This window comes from Lissotriton vulgaris, chromosome 3_1 (assembly GCF_964263255.1).
Source record: "Lissotriton vulgaris chromosome 3_1, aLisVul1.2, whole genome shotgun sequence".
Classification (NCBI taxonomy): Eukaryota; Metazoa; Chordata; class Amphibia; order Caudata; family Salamandridae; genus Lissotriton; species Lissotriton vulgaris.
Genome location: NC_141689.1, coordinates 1,739,630,093 through 1,739,653,233, shown reverse-complemented (window position 1 = coordinate 1,739,653,233; position 23,141 = coordinate 1,739,630,093).

Genomic DNA, 23,141 nt, shown 5'->3' with positions numbered 1-23,141 from the left:
GATGTGTGTTTCTTAATAACATAGGGTCTGCATGCTGAGGATAAAATACATTCCTTCATGTTTCTGCTATTTTTGCAGGCTTTACAGCTTCGACATGTGTAGAAGCCTTGAATTCCAGGGATCGTAGGTTTAGTTGTTTCAACAGCCCTACATAACGTGTCTCTCAGCGATCTAGCTCTTTTGAAAGTAATTTGTGGGTTAGGTCCAGTACAACTTGCAAGATCTTTATCTGTTCCCAATACTGGCCAGTATTTGTTCTAACATTTCCGGACCGCTTTTGTTTGTTTGCTGTATGTCGTTATAAACCTATGGTTTTGGATAACTCCATTATTATTCATGCATTCTGTTTCCCTTGATTTGTCAACCAACAGAGAATCTCTTGGTCGTTTAGATTCTGCAGTAATTTCTTTTTTGATGGTTTTCTCTGTATACCCTCGTTGTGAGAACCGTTCGCACATCACCTCAGATTCAGCAATGAATTTCTCTGCTGTACTACAATTGCGCTTGGCTCTTGGTAGTACGGCTGGTAGCAGTCGTCTTCAGGCCGAAAGCTGCCATCCTAATGCACTCATTCAAAGTATCCCATTGGGCGAACTACTAAGAGCCAAAAAATAAACCCGAAAATAAACGGAGCTTTACTGCAGCAGATTCTGTGTCCGTGATTGGTGTCCGGCTTCGAGTGTGAGACTGCTTTGGTGCATATATATATATATATATATATATATATATATATATATATATATATATATATATATACTCACTCGACAGTGCGCTGATGTATTTCAAGGTTATGACCTCTTCCTCAGGGGCTGCTAATAAAAAGCCCCAGAGTGCTCTGCATGCTCCTTATGTATCGTACCTTCCCACAGTGGGTGTTTCCTTAGTGCAAAACTTCATCTAATGCATGCTGGATTATTAAGTCCACATTGAGCCTGTTTGGACCCTCAGTGGGTTCTGTAGACTTCAATTGCAGCATCCATCCCTTTTCCCTTTAGTAGGGATTCTCCGGATTTCGTTGCTGGTTATTGTATGCCTCAACAGCTGTGCTTTAATGGCACAGAACTGTTCACACCATCGCCTCTCTTACTACTGAGATGGTGCACCAGCACGGCAAGGCTGCTGCATAATTAATTTTAAACAATTGCCTTAAGCATTTCTGGAACGTACTCAACAGTCTGTTGAAAACAACGCAGCCCTGTGGAACAAACTGGAGGTACCTGGTGGGCTAGTTGGCAACCAGGAACCCTCAGTATTTAAGGGGAATTAATTTCCCAACTAACAACGCACCAGGGGGTGCATTTGCAGTGTGGTGGAGAAAGGGGGCATGGCCTCCGGCTAGATGCCATCTTTTTAAAAATATTTTTTTACAAGGGGGCTGTGTGGCCCCCTTCTTTAAAACTGTTAGGGCCATGGGCACCCCATCCCCCAGGGCCTAACCCCTTTTTCTACATTTAAAAAAAAATTACATCAGGAAGGGGGCCGCGTAGCCCCCCTCCCGAGGGCAATTTCGCCCCAGGGGACCTCATCCCCTGGGGCATGGCCAGTAGTTTTTTTTTCTTTTTTTCATTTAGTTCTTTGCCTTCTCAAGCCAATTATGGCCCGGGAACCCCATCCCTCAGGGCCGGCCTTTCCTTTTCTTTTTTTGTTATTTTCTTTTCACAGGGGAGGGGGGCTGCATGATCCCCATCCCCTGGGGCCTGTCCACTCCTCTGGGGACTGTCGGGGGAGCTGCAATGCCCCTAAGGTCCCGCAGGCTCCCCGCCTCCTACAGGAGCCGGCATTGCTTTTGAGCAAGGGGAGCTGCTAACATGCAGCTCCCCTTGCTCAAAAGCAAACCTGCTCTGCTTCATTGAAGCAAGAGCAGGTTTCCCTGCTATTGCTTCAATGAAGCAAAGCAGAGTTTGCTACGTGAGGGTGGGAGCGGGAGGTACAAGCCCCGGGAAGGTAGTGTTCCCTGAGGCAGCCAGGGGGCAGTGTGCCCCCTCGTTCATATTTAAGAAAAGTCCTGGGGGTGGCAGTCCCCTAGGCTTGGGGGGAGTAAAAAGATTAGAAAACAAGCCCTGGGGAGGTGGCGGTCACCAGGGCTGTGGGAGGGCACACTCCCGCATATAATTTACATAGCCCAGAGGAAACTATTTTTTGGGGCATTGCACCCTGGACCTGGCCCACCCGGGGCCTCATTAAAATGAAGTGCAGGAACCTGTGCTTCATTTTATGTAAATTTTGGGCGGGATTGGCGACCCCAACGCGAAGTCTGCCATTTAAAAAACAAAATGCTTTTTTTGGCCCTGGGGGTCCTTGTGGGACCCCCTGAGCAGGCCTAGAGGATCAGGGTGTTTCTACCCTGCCCCCTTTTCTTCTTTTTAACATCTTTTTCTTGTGACTCAGTTCTACCTAGTCACAAGATGGCTGCCAACACTTCCTGGTTTGGAGTGGTGACAGCCAATCAGAGTGAAGCTCATGCCTGGGAGGGTTCACGAACCCTCCTCGGTGCTCAGATATCGATATTTTTTCTTTTTCTAACTTTTCACGAACTATTGAACAGATTTACACCATTTAAGAAAACTTGCTTTCTCTGAACCAAGACCTACCTTTTTGCCAAATTTGGTGTAATTCTGTTCAGCAGTTCAAGGCTGTAGCTTTGTCTTTCCTATGGAAATTAATATGGGGAAACACGTTTTGGGACCCTTTTTTCTCTCAGCCCCTACTTGATGAATCATCCAGAAACTTTCAAGAAAGGAGCTGACCACAGCGCCCCACTAGTTTTGAAAATGTCGCGTAGATTCGTGAAACGACGCCAGAGTTATTGGGAAAACAAAAATCGCTTGTCCTATGGAAAATAGGTCCTAACTATAACTACCTACTGAAGACCGGCAATATGTAATATACATATATATATATGCGCATAGCCAGAGCGCATTTCAGTGCACCCCCGACGCATAAGTGGTCTGGACGATCTGGCCTGCTCTGCTGAGCCCCCAAAGACTATTGCGTTAGCAATCGCGCCCAGTACTCACCACAACGCCAGGAGGATACGGCGGCCGGGAGGTTTTCAAACCTCCTTCTTGGGCAAGCACGGTGTCCTGTGTGGGCCCCCGCAAAAGTTTCCTGACGGAAGGGTGGCGTCGGATACCAAAGGGGGACTGAGGAGGCACCGGACTGCTGGACTGTCTCACCTCCCATACTGCTTCCACCGCTGTGCCTGTTCCCGTTTCCTGCTTCACCAGTGTCACCCCGCAAGCATCTCCGACCGCGAATGCACCACACTGCGGCATTCTGGGTCTTGCAGTCCATCCACAAGGGACTGCACAGGAGAGCTCAATCACACCTGGGGGCGGAGCAAGGAGTATATCTTCACCACGAGACAGGATTACCTACGTAACAGCGAAGAAAGCACTTGGAGAGGGGTGCTGACGAAGGCCGACACGCCGAAATGCATTCACCCGGGACTCTCCTGCAATAAAGTGCTTCCTCAACTTCCCCCTTGGGTCACTGCTCTTTCTTTTGGAGGAGGCAACGTGGATATATCATGCGCATAGCCAGAGCGCATTTCAGTGCACCCCCGACGCATAAGTGGTCTGGACGATCTGGCCTGCTCTGCTGAGCCCCCAAAGACTATTGCGTTAGCAATCGCGCCCAGTACTCACCACAACGCCAGGTGGATACGGCGGCCGGGAGGTATTTAAACCTCCTTCTTGGGCAAGCACGGTGTCCTGTGTGGGCCCCCGCAAAAGTTTCCTGACGGAAGGGTGGCGTCGGATACCAAAGGGGGACTGAGGAGGCACCGGACTGCTGGACTGTCTCACCTCCCATACTGCTTCCACCGCTGTGCCTGTTCCCGTTTCCTGCTTCACCAGTGTCACCCCGCAAGCATCTCCGACCGCGAATGCACCACACTGCGGCATTCTGGGTCTTGCAGTCCATCCACAAGGGACTGCACAGGAGAGCTCAATCACACCTGGGGGCGGAGCAAGGAGTATATCTTCACCACGAGACAGGATTACCTACGTAACAGCGAAGAAAGCACTTGGAGAGGGGTGCTGACGAAGGCCGACACGCCGAAATGCATTCACCCGGGACTCTCCTGCAATAAAGTGCTTCCTCAACTTCCCCCTTGGGTCACTGCTCTTTCTTTTGGAGGAGGCAACGTGGATATATATATATATATATATATATATATATATATATATATATATATATATATATATCACAACAATGATTCCTCCGACCGGAGGAAAGCTTGGAGTCGCAGTAAATCAATCGTAGTCCGCACAAGTTTGTGTTAATTTATTCTTAAATCCATTGGGGTGTCAAAACAAAGCAATAACCAACGCGTTTCGACAGCCTCCGCTGTCTTGATCACCGTGATCTATATATACCATGTAGCTCCTCCTCGAATCTCTCGGCGTCTCAGGCACAGCCTCGCACACCAGCAAGCAAAGGGAGATGGACCACAACGAATCAGCATCGGTAAGTTTTATTGATGCACAGAGATCAGCTACGCGTTTCTGGCAAGTTATGCCCTTGATCACGCTGCAACATGCACAACAGACAGAATGCTTTTTTTATGCAGTGTTTGAAGAAACACCCCCTCACAGTGACGTGATACATCATGTGATGAATAGGCAGTGAAGACATACTACCACTGATAGCTAATACAATTAAGTCAGCACATTGAAATATATCAGGATAAATCCAAAATTCACGTATGCAGACATCAAAGGTATTGATAGTCTATCTACATACACAATGACGTCATCAAGTTCAACAGAAATTAACTGTATAAATATCAAACACTTATATGACATAACTTTAGACATGCATAATATGGTACACAATGTGCCAATATAGCTTAAAAACAGTGGTAGACAATAAAGTGCTAAGTGAGAGTAAAATATGTGCAAAGAGTGCGAGAGAAAAAGTGCAATACCATTCATCATAGAAGAGATAAAAACATCATGATATAGGAAACTTCTCAGATCCCAGAGATCAGTAGACTGCATTTCATCCATGAGTATAAATTATCTCTTAGTAATAAATAGTATAAAAATACATCAAAAATATGTTAAAAACCCAATAAATACACCTAAACCGTAGTAAATAATATATATACATATATATACAATGAATAATATGCGAGTATATATATACATGAGAATAAAAATGTGATAAATACAATACTTCATTTCATCAGTAAATACGCAGTCAAATAGAAAAATAGAAAAATATGTCAAGGAAAAAATTGCATATGAACCACACACATAGATCTCATTTCATATTTCAATACATATGTATACAATTGGAAAAAAAAACTTTTAAGTGTTAAAATACAAGGATACACATTTATGAAGTAGAAATTACACAGAAGGAGGAATAAGTACACTGTAAACAGGAAATATAACAAGTACTAATTGACTCTGAAATGTGTGTAGGAGGACAGATATGTATAGCAAAGTATCTAGACCCAGCCTCAACGTCGAAATAGGGAACCTAACTAAGAGGGAATGGACCTTAAATGCTGAGTACTAGATTCACACTGAGGAATGAACAGCAAAGTAAGAAAAAGGCATCATAAAAAATGATACATTTCCTCAATGTTGTTCAATCCATTAGGCCAACGAGTGTCTAATTCAAGAATCATCTTAGTTTCAAGCTGCCTTAGTAATGATTCCCGGTCCCCACCTCTTTTAAGAGGGGGTATAGCTCCAATCACAAAATATTTCAGACAAGAGAGACCGTTGTTATGGATTCTTTTGAAGTGACGAGCTACCGGATAGGCCGGGTCATTGTGTAGAATAGCGCGTAAATGCTGTAAGATCCTGACATGCACCTGGAGCTTGGTACTTCCCACATATCTTAGCCCACAGGTGCACGTCAGGACATACACAGCATAGTCGGTCTTGCAATTAAAATTACCAATGATAGTTCTAGGTTCTATATCAAATGGAATAGAGTAGTGCAAGGTGTTGATACCGAACCTGCACGCGCGGCAGCTGGAACATTTGAAAAAGCCCCTAGATGGTTTTAACCAGGGAATTTTAGATTTTAATTCAGGGGCTGCTTTGTCCAAAGCAGAACCCATACTTCTGGCCCGTCTAAAGGTAATAGTTGGGATTGGCCGGTAGCCTAGTGTTCAAAATATGATCACTGAGAACAATAGGCCAATTCTTTTTTAGTATTGCTTTTAATTTTCTGTCCTCACTACTAAAGGCATTAATCATGCGTGGACAGTCTTCTCGGATTCCAAGATTAATATCCTGATCTAATTCTAACTGAGATTCAGGGAAGAGACTCTGTCTGTATCTGAGTTTGGACTTTTCAACTGCCTTGTTCAAAATAGCATATTTACAACAAGGGGTGGTGAGGGACAAAGTCTCTGAATTAAACAGAATACTCTCACCCAGTCAAGAGATCAGGGCTAGATCCAACACCGTTTTTTAGCTCACTGCACCATCCCAGTTTCAGAACCTGGCTGTATGCAAATTAGTCTGTTCCTGTCCCAGTGCATGATGGGAACAGGGCAAACCAAACTGCAAAAGCCAATTCTTACACTGGGAAGGAAACAAGCTACCGGGGACCGGTTTCTGGCATTTCAGCCTCTTCGGCCCGGCTTGCTTGAATCCTGATGGTGCAATGAGCAAGGGACTCACATCTGAGTATACCCTTCCACGCTTAGGGTGGACAAAAATATTTACAACAAGGGGTGGTGAGGGACAAAGTCTCTGAATTAAACAGAATACTCTCACCCAGTCAAGAGATCAGGGCTAGATCCAACACCGTTTTTTAGCTCACTGCACCATCCCAGTTTCAGAACCTGGCTGTATGCAAATTAGTCTGTTCCTGTCCCAGTGCATGATGGGAACAGGGCAAACCAAACTACAAAAGCCAATTCTTACACTGGGAAGGAAACAAGCTACCGGGGACCGGTTTCTGGCATTTCAGCCTCTTCGGCCCGGCTTGCTTGAATCCTGATGGTGCAATGAGCAAGGGACTCACATCTGAGTATACCCTTCCACGCTTAGGGTGGACAAAAATATTTACAACAAGGGGTGGTGAGGGACAAAGTCTCTGAATTAAACAGAATACTCTCACCCAGTCAAGAGATCAGGGCTAGATCCAACACCGTTTTTTAGCTCACTGCACCATCCCAGTTTCAGAACCTGGCTGTATGCAAATTAGTCTGTTCCTGTCCCAGTGCATGATGGGAACAGGGCAAACCAAACTACAAAAGCCAATTCTTACACTGGGAAGGAAACAAGCTACCGGGGACCGGTTTCTGGCATTTCAGCCTCTTCGGCCCGGCTTGCTTGAATCCTGATGGTGCAATGAGCAAGGGACTCACATCTGAGTATACCCTTCCACGCTTAGGGTGGACAAAAATATTTACAACAAGGGGTGGTGAGGGACAAAGTCTCTGAATTAAACAGAATACTCTCACCCAGTCAAGAGATCAGGGCTAGATCCAACACCGTTTTTTAGCTCACTGCACCATCCCAGTTTCAGAACCTGGCTGTATGCAAATTAGTCTGTTCCTGTCCCAGTGCATGATGGGAACAGGGCAAACCAAACTACAAAAGCCAATTCTTACACTGGGAAGGAAACAAGCTACCGGGGACCGGTTTCTGGCATTTCAGCCTCTTCGGCCCGGCTTGCTTGAATCCTGATGGTGCAATGAGCAAGGGACTCACATCTGAGTATACCCTTCCACGCTTAGGGTGGACAAAAATATTTACAACAAGGGGTGGTGAGGGACAAAGTCTCTGAATTAAACAGAATACTCTCACCCAGTCAAGAGATCAGGGCTAGATCCAACACCGTTTTTTAGCTCACTGCACATCCCAGTTTCAGAACCTGGCTGTATGCAAATTAGTCTGTTCCTGTCCCAGTGCATGATGGAAACAGGGCAAACCAAACTACAAAAGCCAATTCTTACACTGGGAAGGAAACAAGCTACCGGGGACCGGTTTCTGGCATTTCAGCCTCTTCGGCCCGGCTTGCTTGAATCCTGATGGTGCAATGAGCAAGGGACTCACATCTGAGTATACCCTTCCACGCTTAGGGTGGACAAAAATATTTACAACAAGGGGTGGTGAGGGACAAAGTCTCTGAATTAAACAGAATACTCTCACCCAGTCAAGAGATCAGGGCTAGATCCAACACCGTTTTTTAGCTCACTGCACCATCCCAGTTTCAGAACCTGGCTGTATGCAAATTAGTCTGTTCCTGTCCCAGTGCATGATGGGAACAGGGCAAACCAAACTACAAAAGCCAATTCTTACACTGGGAAGGAAACAAGCTACCGGGGACCGGTTTCTGGCATTTCAGCCTCTTCGGCCCGGCTTGCTTGAATCCTGATGGTGCAATGAGCAAGGGACTCACATCTGAGTATACCCTTCCACGCTTAGGGTGGACAAAAATATTTACAACAAGGGGTGGTGAGGGACAAAGTCTCTGAATTAAACAGAATACTCTCACCCAGTCAAGAGATCAGGGCTAGATCCAACACCGTTTTTTAGCTCACTGCACCATCCCAGTTTCAGAACCTGGCTGTATGCAAATTAGTCTGTTCCTGTCCCAGTGCATGATGGGAACAGGGCAAACCAAACTACAAAAGCCAATTCTTACACTGGGAAGGAAACAAGCTACCGGGGACCGGTTTCTGGCATTTCAGCCTCTTCGGCCCGGCTTGCTTGAATCCTGATGGTGCAATGAGCAAGGGACTCACATCTGAGTATACCCTTCCACGCTTAGGGTGGACAAAAATATTTACAACAAGGGGTGGTGAGGGACAAAGTCTCTGAATTAAACAGAATACTCTCACCCAGTCAAGAGATCAGGGCTAGATCCAACACCGTTTTTTAGCTCACTGCACCATCCCAGTTTCAGAACCTGGCTGTATGCAAATTAGTCTGTTCCTGTCCCAGTGCATGATGGGAACAGGGCAAACCAAACTACAAAAGCCAATTCTTACACTGGGAAGGAAACAAGCTACCGGGGACCGGTTTCTGGCATTTCAGCCTCTTCGGCCCGGCTTGCTTGAATCCTGATGGTGCAATGAGCAAGGGACTCACATCTGAGTATACCCTTCCACGCTTAGGGTGGACAAAAATATTTACAACAAGGGGTGGTGAGGGACAAAGTCTCTGAATTAAACAGAATACTCTCACCCAGTCAAGAGATCAGGGCTAGATCCAACACCGTTTTTTAGCTCACTGCACCATCCCAGTTTCAGAACCTGGCTGTATGCAAATTAGTCTGTTCCTGTCCCAGTGCATGATGGGAACAGGGCAAACCAAACTACAAAAGCCAATTCTTACACTGGGAAGGAAACAAGCTACCGGGGACCGGTTTCTGGCATTTCAGCCTCTTCGGCCCGGCTTGCTTGAATCCTGATGGTACAATGAGCAAGGGACTCACATCTGAGTATACCCTTCCACGCTTAGGGTGGACAAAAATATTTACAACAAGGGGTGGTGAGGGACAAAGTCTCTGAATTAAACAGAATACTCTCACCCAGTCAAGAGATCAGGGCTAGATCCAACACCGTTTTTTAGCTCACTGCACCATCCCAGTTTCAGAACCTGGCTGTATGCAAATTAGTCTGTTCCTGTCCCAGTGCATGATGGGAACAGGGCAAACCAAACTACAAAAGCCAATTCTTACACTGGGAAGGAAACAAGCTACCGGGGACCGGTTTCTGGCATTTCAGCCTCTTCGGCCCGGCTTGCTTGAATCCGCCTTCCTGTTCCTGTTCCCATGATGCACTGGGCCAGGGACAGACTGATTTGCATATAGCCAGGTTCTGAGCTGGGATGGGGCAGTGAGATAAATAACGGTGATGGATCAAGCCCTGATCTTTGGACTGGGTAAGAGTGGTCTGTTTAACTCAGACACTCTGTTCATCACCACCCCCTTTTTGTAAATCGTTTTTGGCCACTATAGGTGTGGCAGGGTATACTCAGACATGAGTCCCTTTCTCACTGCTCCATCAGGATTCAAGCAAGCCGGGCCGAAGAAGGCTGAAATGCCAGAAACCGGTCCCCGGTAGCTTGTCTCCTTTCTGGTGAAGAATTGGCTTGGTAGTTTAGTCTGCCCTGTTCCCATGATGCACTGGGCCAGGGACAGACTGATTTGCATATAGCCAGGTTCTGAGCTGGGATGGGGCAGTGAGATAAATAACGGTGATGGATCAAGCCCTGATCTTTGGACTGGGTAAGAGTGGTCTGTTTAACTCAGACACTCTGTTCATCACCACCCCCTTTTTGTAAATCGTTTTTGGCCACTATAGGTGTGGCAGGGTATACTCAGACATGAGTCCCTTTCTCACTGCTCCATCAGGATTCAAGCAAGCCGGGCCGAAGAAGGCTGAAATGCCAGAAACCGGTCCCCGGTAGCTTGTCTCCTTTCTGGTGAAGAATTGGCTTGGTAGTTTAGTCTGCCCTGTTCCCATGATGCACTGGGCCAGGGACAGACTGATTTGCATATAGCCAGGTTCTGAGCTGGGATGGGGCAGTGAGATAAATAACGGTGATGGATCAAGCCCTGATCTTTGGACTGGGTAAGAGTGGTCTGTTTAACTCAGACACTCTGTTCATCACCACCCCCTTTTTGTAAATCGTTTTTGGCCACTATAGGTGTGGCAGGGTATACTCAGACATGAGTCCCTTTCTCACTGCTCCATCAGGATTCAAGCAAGCCGGGCCGAAGAAGGCTGAAATGCCAGAAACCGGTCCCCGGTAGCTTGTCTCCTTTCTGGTGAAGAATTGGCTTGGTAGTTTAGTCTGCCCTGTTCCCATGATGCACTGGGCCAGGGACAGACTGATTTGCATATAGCCAGGTTCTGAGCTGGGATGGGGCAGTGAGATAAATAACGGTGATGGATCAAGCCCTGATCTTTGGACTGGGTAAGAGTGGTCTGTTTAACTCAGACACTCTGTTCATCACCACCCCCTTTTTGTAAATCGTTTTTGGCCACTATAGGTGTGGCAGGGTATACTCAGACATGAGTCCCTTTCTCACTGCTCCATCAGGATTCAAGCAAGCCGGGCCGAAGAAGGCTGAAATGCCAGAAACCGGTCCCGGTAGCTTGTCTCCTTTCTGGTGAAGAATTGGCTTGGTAGTTTAGTCTGCCCTGTTCCCATGATGCACTGGGCCAGGGACAGACTGATTTGCATATAGCCAGGTTCTGAGCTGGGATGGGGCAGTGAGATAAATAACGGTGATGGATCAAGCCCTGATCTTTGGACTGGGTAAGAGTGGTCTGTTTAACTCAGACACTCTGTTCATCACCACCCCCTTTTTGTAAATCGTTTTTGGCCACTATAGGTGTGGCAGGGTATACTCAGACATGAGTCCCTTTCTCACTGCTCCATCAGGATTCAAGCAAGCCGGGCCGAAGAAGGCTGAAATGCCAGAAACCGGTCCCCGGTAGCTTGTCTCCTTTCTGGTGAAGAATTGGCTTGGTAGTTTAGTCTGCCCTGTTCCCATGATGCACTGGGCCAGGGACAGACTGATTTGCATATAGCCAGGTTCTGAGCTGGGATGGGGCAGTGAGATAAATAACGGTGATGGATCAAGCCCTGATCTTTGGACTGGGTAAGAGTGGTCTGTTTAACTCAGACACTCTGTTCATCACCACCCCCTTTTTGTAAATCGTTTTTGGCCACTATAGGTGTGGCAGGGTATACTCAGACATGAGTCCCTTTCTCACTGCTCCATCAGGATTCAAGCAAGCCGGGCCGAAGAAGGCTGAAATGCCAGAAACCGGTCCCCGGTAGCTTGTCTCCTTTCTGGTGAAGAATTGGCTTGGTAGTTTAGTCTGCCCTGTTCCCATGATGCACTGGGCCAGGGACAGACTGATTTGCATATAGCCAGGTTCTGAGCTGGGATGGGGCAGTGAGATAAATAACGGTGATGGATCAAGCCCTGATCTTTGGACTGGGTAAGAGTGGTCTGTTTAACTCAGACACTCTGTTCATCACCACCCCCTTTTTGTAAATCGTTTTTGGCCACTATAGGTGTGGCAGGGTATACTCAGACATGAGTCCCTTTCTCACTGCTCCATCAGGATTCAAGCAAGCCGGGCCGAAGAAGGCTGAAATGCCAGAAACCGGTCCCCGGTAGCTTGTCTCCTTTCTGGTGAAGAATTGGCTTGGTAGTTTAGTCTGCCCTGTTCCCATGATGCACTGGGCCAGGGACAGACTGATTTGCATATAGCCAGGTTCTGAGCTGGGATGGGGCAGTGAGATAAATAACGGTGATGGATCAAGCCCTGATCTTTGGACTGGGTAAGAGTGGTCTGTTTAACTCAGACACTCTGTTCATCACCACCCCCTTTTTGTAAATTGTTCAAAATAGCATCAGAATATCCCCTGACTTTTAAACGCGCCAACAACTCTTTGAGGCAGTTTTCATAGTCGGAGGGAGAACTGTAGATTCTTTTGAGCCTGAGAATTTCACCATACGGTATCCCTGCAATAGTATGTTTTGGGTGCATACTTGCCGCATGGAGAGTCATATTTCTGGCTGTGGATTTTCTATGCAATGTAGTGTTTAACTTAGAATTGGCAATATAAACCTCTACATCCAAGAACTGCATCTTATGTTTATCAATGTGTGCTGTGAAGTTTAAATTCATGGAGTTGTTGTTAATACTCTCAATAAACAGTAGTGCATCATCTTTAGAACCTTTCAACGCAATGAATATGTCATCTATATATCTAAGATAACATTTCACATGATTATTCATCAAGGTAGAGTGTAGTATGGTGAGGACCTGCTCCTCCCACCAGCCGACGTGCAAGCACGCATAGCTGGGGGAGAAACGGGCCCCCATCGCCACTCCTCTTAGTTGTATATAGATATCTTTGCCAAAGGTAAAATAGTTATTGTGCAGACACCATTCAATGAGTCCCAAAATGACTTTGTTATGTTCATAGAACGCTATGGGTCTTCTGGCCAGATAATATTGGATAGCATTTAGGCCTTGAACATGATCAATACTGGTATATAACGCCTCGACATCTAGCAAAATTAACCACATGTTCTCTTCCCATTCAATAACAGCAATTTTGAGCAAAAAGTCGCTGGTGTCGCGTACATAGCTGGAAAGGTTTTTAACAATATCTTGGAGGAAAAAGTCTATATACTGGCCAACCTTCTCACCCATACTTTTAATGGCTGACACAATTGGCCTGTCAGGCACCGGCACTACACCTTTATGTACTTTGGGAATTAGATATAGTGATGGCATGATAGGAAATTCTGTATACATAAACTTATACTCCTCAGACGAGATAAGTCCTTCTCTTTTCCACTGTGCTAGCATCTGTTGTAATTTACCCTTGGCATTAGAATATTCTTTCTGGGTGGAAATCTTATAACAGAGGGGGTCATTTAGCTGTCGTTTGGCCTCTATGATATAATCCTGCTTGGGCCAGATAACTAAATGTCCCCCTTTATCTGATTTCTTCACCACTATTTCATGATTTTCACTAAGTTTCTTTATCAACTTCACATATTCCCTTTTCATGTGTGTAATTTTCTTTTTGGATTTAGTGTTGGTCTGCTTATACAATTTTTTAATATCATTAGTGACGCAGTCATGGAATACATCAATGGCATCTTTAGGCATCAACGGTACATATTTAGATTTACTTTTGAAAGGGCTTAGCCCTGCTCCTTTTTGTAAGATGGAGATCTTGCTTAGACGTGCTTGTGTAGAAGCATCAGGGTCAGCCTCAGAGTCATAGGTAGAAGTATTCAAATCATTGGCATCAAGGAATGTGTGCACATCTGATGCTGCGGCACTAACACTATCGTTGTTAAGTTCATCAGACATTTCATTAGCACCTGAAGTCTCTTTGGTAGATTTTAGCGCAAAATGTTTCTTCAATTTAAGCTTCCTTATGTAACAAAATAAATCAACTCTGGTCATGGCGTACTTAAAGCTTTGGACCGGACAATAATTCAGTCCCAAAGATAGTAACTGTTCTTCCGCCTTGCTTAGTGTGACATTAGAGAGATTTATTATGGTATTGTCGTCTAGCGGCGTTTCACCCATGTTTTTTTCTTTTTGTTTTGTGTTTGGGCGCTGTTGTTGTTGTTGCCGCTTACGGCGCCTTTCTTTTCTCCGCTTGTTCCTCCTTTGTTTATTTGCGCTAATTGTTGCCTCGGCCGCAAAGTCTGTAGTCTTTCCTCTACAATGAAATCCATTTCCTGTTGCAAGCTGAGTTTTGTCAGTTCTACCAAGTTTAAATCCGAACACATATATATATATATATAAACCTAAGGTTACAGAGACGTTATAGTTAGGCCCAGGTTTCACTGGTACAAAACCAGAGAAATTCAGCAGTTAAGCTAACTTTAACTAGCCCCCCTGTAATGCACTGCTTATGACCTCACATATTACATCATTGATGACATGGGGCCTGACCCTTTTTTTAATATAAAGAATCAGGAGGGGGACCGCGGGCCCCCACCCAGGTACATTTTGGCCCAGTGGACCCCATCCCCTGGGGCCTGGTATTTTTTTTTTGTATAATTCAAAGGGCATGAGGGCTGAGTGGCTGCCCTCCCGATGCAGATTTCGGCCCCAAAGTTCTCATCCCCCAAGGTCAGGTCTTTATTATTTTTTTACAAACAGGTGATGGGGCGAGCGGCCCCTCTCCCCAGGCCTTTTCGTTTAAAAAATATATATCCCTTAGTCCACTTCATTGAGGACTGCGGGGGGAGCCTGAAGGCACCCATGGTCACTGCCGGCTTCCTGCCTCCTGCAGAAGCCAGCATTGCTTTTACACACAGGGATCTGCTGACAAGCAGGTCATTGTGTGTAAAAGCAAAATGTTCCTCTTTGAGCAAGCGAGAGCAGCTCTCGCTTGCTCAAATCAGAGCACTGTTTGCTATGGCATGGCAGGAGTAGTGCTCACACCAGGCAATAGAAAACTGCAATATCCGGAGGTGGGCACTCCAGGACACTGCAGGAGCTGGCATTGGGGGCTGACGGTTCCCAGGACCATGTAGGGCTCCAGGAGTGGGGGCATGCCCCCCTCCTTTACTCAAATTTGCACCAGGGAGGTGGTGAACCACGAGACCATGAGTCAGTAACAGACCACTTAGTATTGCAATTGTACCATGGTCAGGTGGAGGTCCCCGGGGCAGTGGGGGAGGCACTACGGCCTCCCCCGCATTACTTAAAATAAAAAAACAGTGGGCCCCAGGGAGTTGGTGTCCCTGGGCCGGGGGAGGTTCATGAGCCCCCCACATAATTTTAATTAGCCCTGGGGAGTTGGCAGTTCTCAGGGCAGGAGGGTCCACAAGGACCCCATATACTTGCAATTAGCTCCAGGGAGGTGACGGTCTCCAGGGCTGTGGGCGGGCCCACATAATTTACAATGCCCCATGGATGTGGCTGTCTGTGGGGCTTTGAATAGCCAGAGAAGGGGCGCCAAGGCTTCCCCTATTATATTTAGCATATGTCTCCGGGACCTGACCCGCCCGGGGCTTATTCAAAAGCAAGCACGTAAGCCAGCACTTGGTTTTTTGAAAAAAATGTTGCTGTGGATTTGCGGATCCACCCAAGAGTCTGAGGCAAAATTTTGAGAAATGCTTTTAACCCCTTGCTGAGTCCCTCTGTTGACCCCCCCACCATATCTGGGGGGGTAAGGGTATTTCTATCCTGCCCCCTTTACTTTTTTAAAAAATATGTCTTGGACTTGGCTTCAAGCAGAGCCTGAAGATGGCTGCCAACACTTCCTGGTTGAAGTGTTGACAGCCAATCACATTTTGGTAGGATTTGCGAGCCCATTGCAAGGACTCAGGTCCCCAGATATCTCAAAAACTACGGAACAGATTTACACCAAATCACAAAAAGCATGCTTTCTGGATCAACACCTGGATCAACTCCTATGTTTCTGCCAAATTTGGTGTCCTTCATTTCAGCAGTTTGGGCTGTAGTCGTGTTAAAAAAAGAGAAAAATACCCATTGACATGAGGAAAGAGAATTTAGAGACCCCCCTTTTTCTTGGCTCCCACTTGATGGATCACCCCGAAACTTTTAACACAGCAGCTGAACCAAAAAGGGGAAGTTTGGGGAAACTTTTGTGTAGATTTGTCAAGCGGCATCAAAGTTATTAGCAAAACAATAATGCTTTACCTATGGGAACTTTGGTTCTAACTATAACTACCCACTGGCTTTGTATATATATGTATATATATATTACCAACTGGCGGTCGCCAGTAGGTAGTTATAGATAGATCCTAGTTTCCATAGGAAAAACATTTATTGATTTTCTAATAACTTTGGCATTGTTTGATGAATCTTTGCGAAATTCGCCCCCAAAAATGTCTATCCAGGTCAGCTCCTATCCTGAAAGTTTTGGGGTGATTTGTCAAGCAGGGACTGAGAAAAAAGGGGGGTTCCGAAACGCGTTTTCCCCATGTTAATTTCCATAGGACATTTTGAGATGGGCTACAGCCCGAACTGCTGAACGGCATAACCCCAAATTTGGCTAAAAGGTAGAGCCTGGTTCCGAAAGCAACCTTTTTTAAATGGTGTTAAGTAGTTGCTGAGAAATTTAAAAAATAAAAGTTTTGCTATCCAAGGCCTTGGTGGAGTAGCGACCCCTCCCGACCACGAGCTTCATTCTAATTGGCTGTCAACACTTCAAGCCATCTTGTGACCCAGTAAAAGCGAGTCACCAGAAAACAGAGAAACAAAGATATGAAACATGAGAAGGGGGCAGGGTAGAAACACCCTAACCCCTTAGGCCTGCTCAGTGTGTCCCAGAAGAACTCCCAGGGCCAAAAAAACATTTTTTTTAAATGTTGGTGCAATTCGTGTTGGGGGCGCGAATTCCGTCGAAATTAAAAACATGGAAGGTACAGGGAATCACTGACCCTACATTCATCCATAGTTCCACACATGAAAGATGGTGAACATGACACATCTGTGTGGATATGAATGTTTATTGCACATTCAGTGGAGTGTTGCAGCTGTAGCAATACAGGGCCATGTAAAGTTCAAGTTTCAGTTTTTGGCACATGGAGGATAGCCAATTAGATTCAAGCTCGTGGTCGGGGTTAGGCTGCGCCAACATATGTACTTATACAATCACTCCGCTAATCCCCAAGCACATATAAATTCACTGTACATTCTCCTTGCAGTACTCTAATGATCCAATCCCTACGTACATACTTGTACAATGACTGAGACAAAGTTACATAACCAAAGTTTTCCCCACTGCCAGAGGTAACTTGGTTGCATACGCTGTCCACAGCACAATGTAATGTGGTAGGGCCCAGGGGCAGCATCTTGCATACATAATGAACACATGAACACAGTTAGATAGATAGTGGAACTGGGTACGGGCACGTACGCTTGACTCCTTTTTATTACCCGGGTCATATGTTCAGTGACATCTGTGCTGGATGCGTGTGGGGTGAGTGTAAGCCAGCCCTCCGGGAATGGTTGGTGCTGGCAACAGGTACAACAGTAATCATTGAATCAGACAGAGAGATTCAATCATGAAGGGTCAATGATTTGTGCTGCACTAAGGAGCCGATTAGGATCGCGGACGGAAACGGGTTCCGTCTGCCAAGGACGCGGCGAAGATACTCCCGACCGCTCCACGGATAAACCGCCGGTGCAATTGGGATAATAATGCCACGAAACTCCGACCGCGGCGGACGGACCACATCAAACACCAGAGACCGCCGCAAGCGGACGGAACCAAAGAAACACCGTCCTCCGCAGACGAACATGACCGCGGGAACAGGCACAGCCACCGCAATACCTGCGGAGGCTCCGTGCCCGCGATTAGGATAACGCCGCCAGTCCTACGGAACTCACCTCCATCCACGACCGCAGCGGAAACAATGCAACGATAAACAGAGCATCCCAGCGGAAGGACAACACGAACACCATCCCTACCGTCAAACCAATTCCAAAATGGCTGACGGAAGTAAATACAAAACACACTAAACAGGACACCCACCTACCTGAAACACCCACACCAATCACAAGCCACAATGACACCCCCCCAAGCACCTAAAAATCCATACAAGTCAACACACCCACCTAGCACCTGACTGGCAACAACCATTGGGACGCAACCACGACACATAGTATAAAATGATTCCCACCCACTACCACAATCCTTTGCATCACAGCATAGCTGCAAGCAAGAGGCTGAATACCACGAACAGCTTACACAAACTTTACACATACAACCTGCACACAAACACACCCACCACACAAACACCCACCACACCATTCCTACTAAGCATGGGCGAATTTTGCGAATCTGGCGTTCGCGAATTTTGTGAATTTGCGAACTCGCAATCCGCAAAATCCACGAATTCTCGCGAATTTGCGGATTTTTTTTGTGTTCGCAAGGATTTCTGCCAGTTCACAAGGATTTCTGCCAGTTCGCGAGGGTTTTGTACCAGTTCGCAATTGCGAACTTACATGTTGGCTCGCAACGGTCACGATTATGTTGTTTCTACGTCTGGTTCATCATCACAGGTTTCCAGCACCCTCTGTTTCACCCCTGCCACCCTCTGTTTCACCCATGCCACCCTCTGGTACATCAATGCCACCCTCTGGTTCATCATCACTGTAGATTATGGGGGAAAAAGCAAGCACACCTGCCTGCTTCAACTGACATGAATTAATTTGGGGTTGATTTATTAATGTGTCACTGTTTTAAAATTCCAGTCTGGCACCTGCTTCCTTATCTGTAATTTGCTTTCTGTTGCAGTGCAATTTTTTTTCCAGGACCTTTGTGGCCTACTTGTAGCTATTCTATGAGCCTGCTGTGAGGGTCAGAGCAGGGTCATACAATTGTTGCAACTAGCAACTGAACTCTGGAGGGGCCCTTGTCAGGAAGCACTGCAGGGAATGGTTACTAATGATGAGTTTGAACTTTTGAACCTGCTGAATGCTTTTTTTGTGTTCGCAAGGATTTCTGCCAGTTCGCAAGGATTTCTGCCAGTTCGCGAGGGTTTTGTACCAGTTCGCAATTGCGAACTTACATGTCGGCTCGCAACGGTCACGATTATGTTGTTTCTACGTCTGGTTCATCATCACAGGTTCCCAGCACCCTCTGTTTCACCCCTGCCACCCTCTGTTTCACCCATGCCACCCTCTGGTACATCAATGCCACCCTCTGGTTCATCATCACTGTAGATTATGGGGGAAAAAGCAAGCACACCTGCCTGCTTCAACTGACATGAATTAATTTGGGGTTGATTTATTAATGTGTCACTGTTTTAAAATTCCAGTCTGGCACCTGCTTCCTTATCTGTAATTTGCTTTCTGTTGCAGTGCAATTTTTTTTCCAGGACCTTTGTGGCCTACTTGTAGCTATTCTATGAGCCTGCTGTGAGGGTCAGAGCAGGGTCATACAATTGTTGCAACTAGCAACTGAACTCTGGAGGGGCCCTTGTCAAGAAGCACTACAGGGAATGGTTACTAATGATGAGTTTGAACTTTTGAACCTGCTGAATGCTTTTTTTGTGTTCGCAAGGATTTCTGCCAGTTCGCAAGGATTTCTGCCAGTTCGCGAGGTTTTTGTACCAGTTCGCAATTGCGAACTTACACCGCACGCCGCAAAATTGTATCACCAAGAAAAAAAAATCCGCTGCGTGCGAGTTTGCGGATTTTCGGTAAATTCGCGAGCGTTCGCGGATTGCGAATTTACCGAAAATCCGCAAAATCAGCGAGCGTTACGGATTTTCCGCCCATGCTTAATTCCTACACACCACACACCTGCACATCCCAACCCACTCCACCCACACCTTGAACATCACACACCATGGCACCAAAGAAAAATCCAAAATTCACTGACACAGAGTTGAAGGTCATGGTGGATGAAATCATCTGTGTCGAACCCCACCTTTTCGGCACACTAGTCCAGCAGACCACCGTGGCAAGCAAAAACCACATGTGGGACAGGATAGTCAATCGAGTGAATGCGTCAGGGACCGTGCCACGAACAAAGCACGACATCCAGAGTCGGTGGCACGACCTCAAAACTAGGGTCAAATACATCCGGCCAAAAAACCACCTGCGGGCACACCACACTGGCGGCGGCACACCCCGGGAGCCCACACGTTTGCAGAATGGGAGGAAAAGGTGCTGGGCATACTGCACCCAGAGAGCCTGGAAGGAATCGAAGAGGGAGAAGAGGCTGGTAAGTACAAACCAAGCACCACAATCACACCGACATGGTCTGCCTTACACAACTGACAAGACACATCTCCCAGGCCCCAATCCATGCATGTGGGCCACATACTCACCAAAATATGAAGGCCTGTGCACAAATGCACCCACCATGACCTAAAACAAATGTCGCCTCATTCCTTCTCAGCCATGCTTGTTGTCAAACAACCCATTACTACACCTCCCAACAGGCCCCCATGTCCACAGGGAGGGTGGTGGGGTGTGTTGAGAGGTGGGTGGGGTGAGTGAGAGGTCACTACTACGACTCCAAACAGGCCCCCATCTCCACAGGGAGGGTGGTAGTGGGTGGGGTGTGTGAGAGACCAGCACTACGACTCCCAACAGGCCCCCATGTCCACAGGGAGGGTGGTGGGGTGTGTGAGAGGCGGGTGGGGAGTGTGAGAGACCAGCACTATGACTCCCAACAGGCCCCAATGTCCACAGGGTGGGTGGTGGTGAGTGGGGTGTGTGAGAGACCAGCACTACGACTCCCAACAGGCCCCCATGTCCACAGGGAGGGTGGGGGTGTGTGTGTGAGAGGTGGGTGGGGAGTGTGAGAGACCAGCACTACAACTCCCAACAGGCCCCCATGTCCACAGGGAGGGTGGTGGGGTGTGTTGAGAGGTGGGTGGGGAGTGTGAGAGACCAGCACTATGACTCCCAACAGGCCCCCATGTCCACAGGGAGGGTGGTGGGGTGTGTTGAGAGGTGGGTGGGGAGTGTGAGAGACCAGCACTATGACTCCCAACAGGCCACCATGTCCACAGGGTGGGTGGTGGTGTGTGGGGTGTGTGAGAGACCAGCACTACGACTCCCAACAGGCCCCCATGTCCACAGGGCGGGTGGTGGTGTGTGGTGTGTGTGAGAGACCAGCACTACAACTCCTAACAGGCCCCTATGTCCACAGGGAGCATGGTGGGGTGTGTTGAGAGGTGGGTGGGGAGTGTGAGAGACCAGCACCACGACTCCCAACAGGCCCTCATGTCCACAGGGTGGGTGGTGGTGGGTGGGGTGTGTGAGAGACCAGCACTACGACTCCCAACAGGACCCCATGTCCACAGGGAGGGTGGTGGGGTGTGTTGAGAGGTGGGTGGGGTGAGTGAGAGGTCACTACTACGACTCCCAACAGGCCCCCATGTCCACAGGGAGGCGGTGGTGGATGGGGTGTGTGAGAGATCAGCACTATGACTCCCAACAGGCCCCCATGTCCACAGGGAGGGTGGTGGGGTGTGTGTGAGAGGTGGGTGGGGAGTGTGAGAGACCAGCATTATGACTCCCAAACAGGCCCCCTTGTCCACAGGGAGGGTGGTGGGGTGTGTTGAGAGGTGGGTGGGGAGTGTGAGAGACCAGCACTACGACTCCCAACAGGCCCTCATGTCCACAGGGTGGGTGGTGGTGGGTGGGGTGTGTGAGAGACCAGCACTACGACTCCCAACAGGACCCCATGTCCACAGGGAGGGTGGTGGGGTGTGTTGAGAGGTGGGTGGGGTGAGTGAGAGGTCACTACTACGACTCCCAACAGGCCCCCATGTCCACAGGGAGGCGGTGGTGGATGGGGTGTGTGAGAGATCAGCACTATGACTCCCAACAGGCCCCCATGTCCACAGGGAGGGTGGTGGGGTGTGTGTGAGAGGTGGGTGGGAAGTGTGAGAGACCAGCATTATGACTCCCAAACAGGCCCCCTTGTCCACAGGGAGGGTGGTGGGGTGTGTTGAGAGGTGGGTGGGGAGTGTGAGAGACCAGCACTACGACTCCCAACAGGCACCCATGTCCACAGGGTGGGTGTTAGTGGGCGGGGTGTGTGAGAGACCAGCACTACGACTCCCAACAGGCCCCCATGTCCACAGGGAGGGTGGTGGGGTGTGTTGAGAGGTGGGTGGGGAGTGTGAGAGACCAGCACTATGACTCCCAACAGGCCACCATGTCCACAGGGTGGGTGGTGGTGGGTGGGGTTTGTGAGAGACCAGCACTACGACTCCCAATAGGCCCCCATGTCCACAGGGTGGGTGGTGGTGGGTGGTGTGTGTGAGAGACCAGCACTACAACTCCCAACAGGCCCCTATGTCCACAGGGAGGGTGGTGGGGTGTGTTGAGAGGTGGGTGGGGAGTGTGAGAGACCAGCACCACGACTCCCAACAGGCCCTCATGTCCACAGGGTGGGTGGTGGTGGGTGGGGTGTGTGAGAGACCAGCACTACGACTCCCAACAGGCCCCATGTCCACAGGGAGGGTGGTGGGGTGTGTTGAGAGGTGGGTGGGGTGAGTGAGAGGTCGCTACTACGACTCCCAACAGGCCCCCATGTCCACAGGGAGGGTGGTGGTGGATGGGGTGTGTGAGAGATCAGCACTACGACTCCCAACAGGCCCCCATGTCCACAGGGAGGGTGGTGGGGTGTGTTGAGAGGTGGGTGGGGAGTGTGAGAGACCAGCACTACGACTCCAACAGGCCCCATGTCCACAGGGTGGGTGGTTGTGGGTGGGGTGTGTGAGAGACCAGCACTACAACTCCCAACAGGCCCCCATGTCCACAGGGAGGGCGGTGGGGTGTGTTGAGAGGTGGGTGGGGAGTGTGAGAGACCAGCACTACGACTCCCAATAGGCACCCATGTCCACAGGGTGGGTGGTAGTGGGTGGGGTGTGTAAGAGACCAGCACTACGACTCCCAACAGGCCCCCATGTCCACAGGGAGGGTGGTGGGGTGTGTTGAGAGGTGGGTGGGGAGTGTGAGAGACCAGCACTATGACTCCCAACAGACCCCCATGTCCACAGGGTGGGTGGTGGTGGGTGGGGTGTGTGAGAGACCAGCACTACGACTCCCAATAGGCCCCCATGTCCACAGGGAGGGTGGTGGGGTGTGTGTGAGAGGTGGGTGGGGAGTGTGAGAGACCAGCACTATGACTCCCAACAGGCCCCCATGTCCA